The sequence below is a fragment of the Triticum urartu genome, chromosome 4 (genome assembly GCF_003073215.2).
Source record: "Triticum urartu cultivar G1812 chromosome 4, Tu2.1, whole genome shotgun sequence".
In the NCBI taxonomy this organism is placed as follows: Eukaryota; Viridiplantae; Streptophyta; class Magnoliopsida; order Poales; family Poaceae; genus Triticum; species Triticum urartu.
This window is the reverse complement of record NC_053025.1, coordinates 427775086-427780527: the sequence shown is the minus strand read 5'-3', so window position 1 is coordinate 427780527 and position 5442 is coordinate 427775086.

Sequence of the window (5442 nt, the reverse complement as noted above, 5' to 3'; positions counted from 1 at the left end):
TAAAATCCTACATAAAACTTGTAGATCACTAAATATGATATGTTTGATTCCTTGCAATAGTTTTGCGATATAAAGATGGTGATATTAGAGTCATGCTAGTGGGTAGTTGTGGATTAGTAGAAATACTTGTGTTGAGGTTTGTGATTCCCGTAGCATGCACGTATGGTGAACCATTATGTAATGAAGTCTGAGCATGAGGTATTTATTGATTGTCTTCCTTATGAGTGGCGGTCAGGGACGAGCGATGGTCTTTTCCTACCAATCTACCCCCCTAGGGGCATGCGTAGTAGTACTTTGCTTCGAGGGCTAATAAACTTTTGCAATAAGTATGTGAGTTCTTTATGACTAATGTTGAGTCCATGGATTATACGCACTCTCACCCTTCCATCATTGCTAGCCTCTCTAGTATCGCGCAACTTTCGCCGGTACCATAAACCCACCATATACCTTCCTCAAAACAACCACTATACCTACCTAACATGGCATTTCCATAGCCATTCCGAGATATATTTCCATGCAACTTCCATCATTATCATATACATGTCTTGAGCATAATTGTCATATTGCTTTGCATGATCGTAAGATAGCTAGCATGATGTTTTCATGGCTTGTCCGTTTTTTGATGTCATTGCTACGCTAGATCATTGCACATCCCAGTACACCGCCGGAGGCATTCATATAGAGTCATATCTTTGTTCTAGTATCGAGTTGTAATATTGTGTTGTAAGTAAATAAAGTGTGATGATCATCATTAATAGAGCATTGTCCCAAAAAAGCCAAAAAAAGAAAAGGCCAAATAAAAAAGAAAGGCAAAAAAGGGGGGAAGGCCAAATAAAAAAATAAAAATAAATAAAAGGGGCAATGTTACTATTCTTTTACCACACTTGTGCTTAAAAGTAGCACCATGTTCTTCATATAGAGAGTCTCTTGAGTTATCACTTTCATATACTAGTGGGAATTTTCATTATAGAACTTGGCTTGTATATTCCAACGATGGGCTTCCTCAAATGCCCTAGGTCTTCATGAGCAAGCAAGTTGGATGCACACCCACTTAGTTTGAGTTTGATCTTTCATATACTTATAGCTCTAGTGCATCCGTTGCATGGCAATCCCTACTCACTCACATTGATATCTATTGATGGGCATCTCCATAGCCCGTTGATACGCCTAGTTGATGTGAGACTATCTTCTCCTTTTTGTCTTCTCCACAACCACCATTCTATTCCACCTATAGTGCTATATCCATGGCTCACACTCATGTATTGCGTTAGGGTTGAAATTCCTGAAGCGCGTTAAAAAGTATGAACCAATTGCTCGGCTTGTCATCGGGGTTGTGCATGATGTGAATATTTTGTGTGGTGAAGATGGAGCGTAGCGAGACTATATGATTTTGTAGGGATAACTTTCTTTGGCCTTGTTATTTTGAAAATACATGATTGCTTTATTAGTGGGCTTGAACTATTATTGTTTTTATGTCAAATGATAGACTATTGCTTTGAATCACTCGTGTCTTAATATTCATGCCATGATTAGATATGTGATCAAGATTATGCTAGGTAGCATTCCACATCAAAAATTATCTTTTTTATCATTTACCTACTCGAGGACGAGCAGGAATTAAGCTTGGGGATGCTGATACTTCTCCGTCGTATCTATAATTTTTGATTGTTCCATGCCAATATTCTACAACTTTCATTTACTTTTGGCAACTTTTTATACTATTTTTGGGACTAACATATTGATCCAGTGACCACTGCCAGTTCCTGTTAGTCGCATGTTTTTTGTTTCGCAGAATATCCATATCAAACGGAATCCAAACGGGATAAAAACTGACAGAGATTTTTTTGGAATATATATGATTTTTGGGAAGAAAAATTCACACGAGATGATGCCTGAGGGGGCCACGAGGCAGGGGGCGCGCCCCTGACCCTCGTGGCCACCCCATAAGGCGGTTGATTCCCTTCTTTCGCCACAAGAAAGCTAATATCTGGATAGAGATCGTGTCAAAATTTCAGCCCAATCGGAGTTACGGATCTCCGGGAATATATAAAACGGTGGAGGGGTAGAATCTGAGAACGCAGAAACAGAGAGAGACAAAGAGACAGATCCAATATCGGAGGGGCTCTCGCCCCTCCCGTGCCATGGAGGCCATGGACCAGAGCGAAAACCCTTCTCCCATCTAGGGGGAAGGTCAAGGAAAAATAATAAGAAGGGGGCTCTCTCCCCCTCGCTTCCGGTGGCGCCGGAGCGCCACCGGGGGCCATCATCATCACCGCAATCTTCACCAACAACTTCACCGCCATCATCACCAACTCTTCCCCCCTCTATGCAGCGGTGTAACCTATCTCTTACCCGCTGTAATCTTTACTTAAACATGGTGCTCAACGCTATATATTATTTCTCAATGATGTGTGGCTATCCTATGATGTTTGAGTAGATTTGTTTTGTCCTACGGGCTATTTGATGATCAAGATTGGTTTGAGTTGCATGTTTTATTATTGGTGATGTCCTATGGTGCTCTCCATGTCGCACAAGCGTGAGGGATCCCCGCTGTAGGGTTTTGCAATACGTTCATGATTCGCTTATAGTGGGTTGCGTGAGTGACTGAAACACAAACCCGAGTAAGGGGGTTGTTGCGTATGGGTAAAGAGGACTTGATGCTTTAATGCTATTGTTGGGTTTTACCTTAATGATCTTTAGTAGTTGTGGATGCTTGCTAGAGTTCCAATCATAAGTGCATATGATCCAAGTAGAGAAAGTATGTTAGCTTATGCCTCTCCCTAATATAAAATTGCAATAATGATTACCGGTCTAGTTATCGATTGCCTAGGGACAAATAACTTTCTCGTAACAACAAGCTCTTTACTAAACCTAACTTAGTTGTGTCTTTATCTAAACAGCCCCTACTTTTTATTTACTTGCTCTTTATTATCTTGCAAACCTATCCAACAACACCTACAAAGTACTTCTAGTTTCATACTTGTTCTAGGTAAAGCGAACGCTAAGCGTGCGTAGAGTTGTATCGGTGGTCGATAGAACTTGAGGAATATTTGTTCTACCTTTAGCTCCTCGTTGGGTTCGACACTCTTACTTATCAAAAACTATTGTGATCCCCTATACTAGTGGGTTATCATGGCCGCCCCCCCATGGCTGGTCTGAATTGGACTAGAAGGGGGCGGCGCCTCCCTCTTTCCTTCTCCCCTCTTCCTCCTTCCCTCCTTCTCCTTGTTGGAATACATAAGGGGGGCGAATCTGTTGGGGAACACAGTAATTTCAAAATTTTCCTACGTACATGCAAGATCCATCTAGGTGATGCATAGAAACAAGAGGGGAAGACTATTGTCTACGTACCCTCGTAGACCGTAAGCGGAAGCGTTATGACAACGCGGTTGATGTAGTCGTACGTCTTCACGATCCGATGATCCTAGCACCAAAGGTACGGCACCTCCGTGATCTGCACACGTTCAACTCGGTGACGTCCCATGAACTCTAGATCCAGCTGAGTGTCGGGGGAGAGCTCCGTCAGCACGACGGCGTGATGACAGTGATGATGAAGTTACCGAGGCAGGGCTTCGCGTAAGCACTACAACGATATAACCGAGGTGGAAATCTGTGGAGGGGGGCACCGCACACGGCTAAGACATCAACTTGTGTCTTCCAGGGTGCCCCCTCCCCACGTATATAAAGGAGGGAGACGGGAGGCCGGCCGGCCTCTCTAGGCGCGCCAAAGGGGAGGAGTCCTCCTCCTAGTAGGAGTAGGACTCCCCCTTTCCTAGTCCAACTAAGAATAGAAGGGAGAGGGGAATGAGAAAGGAAAGGGGGGCCGGCCACCCCACCCAATTCGGATTGGGCTTGGGGGGGCACGCCCCCTCCGAGGCTGCCCTCTCTTCTCTTCCACTAAGGCACATTAAGGCCCATATGCTCCCCAGGGGGTTCCGGTAACCCGAACTCACCCGGAACCATTCTAATATCCAAACATAGCCTTCCAATATATCGATCTTTATGTCTCGACCATTCTGAGACTCCTTGTCATGTCTGTGATCATATCCGAGACTCCGAACTACCTTCGGTACATCAAAACACATAAAATCATAATACCGTTCATCATCGAACGTTAAGCGTGCGGACCCTACGGGTTCGAGAACTATGTAGACATGACCGAGACTCATCTTCGGTCAATAACGAATAGTGGAACCTGGATGCTCATATTGGTTCCCACATGTTCTACGAAGATCTTCATCGGCCAAACCGCATAACAACATACGTTGTTCCCTTTGTCATCGGTATGTTACTTGCCCGAGATTCGATCGTCGGTATCTCAATACCTAGTTCAATCTCGTTACCAGCAAGTCTCTTTACTCGTTCTATAATGCTACATCCCGTAACTAACTCATCATTCATATTACTTGCAAGGCTCATAGTGATGTGCATTATCGAGAGGGCCCAGATATACCTCTCCGATACACGGAGTGACAGATCCTAATCTCGATCTATGCCAACTCAACAAACACCATCGGAGACACTTGTAGAGCATCTTGATAGTCACCCAGTTATGTTGTGACGTTTGATAGCACACTAAGTGTTCCTACGGTATTTGGGAGTTGCATCATCTCATAGTCATAGGAATATGTATAAGTTATGGAGAAAGCAATAGCAGCAAACTAAACGATCATCATGCTAAGCTAACGGATGGGTCAAGTCAATCACATCATTCTCTAATGATGTGATCCCATTAATCAAATGACAACTCATGTCTCTGGTTATGAAACTTAACCATCTTTGATTAACGAGCTAGTCAAGTAGACGCATACTAGTGACACTCTGTTTGTCTATGTATTCACACATGTACTAAGTTTCCGGATAATACAATTCTAGCATGAATAATAAACACTTATCATGATATAAGTAAATATAAATAACAACTTTATTATTGCCTCTAGGGCCTATTTCCTTCAGTCTCCCACTTGCACTAGAGTCAATAATCTAGATTACATAGTAATGATTCTAACACCCATGGAGTCTTGGTGCTGATCATGTTTTGCTCGTGAGAGAGGCTTAGTCAACGGGTCGGCAACATTCAGATCCGTATGTATCTTGCAAATCGCTATGTCTCCCTCCTTCACTTGATCGCAGATGGAATTGAAGCGTCTCTTGATGTGCTTGGTTCTCTTGTGAAATCTGGATTCCTTTGCCAAGGCAATTGCACCAGTATTGTCACAATGGATTTTCATTGGACATGATGCACTAGGTATGACACCTAGATCGGATATGAACTCCTTCATCCAGACTCCTTCGTTTGCTGCTTCTGAAGCAGCTATGTACTCCGCTTCACATGTAGATCCCGCCACGACGCTCTGCTTGGAACTGCACCAACTGACAGCTCCACCATTTAATAAAAATACGTATCCGATTTGTGACTTAGAGTCATCCAGATCAGTGTCA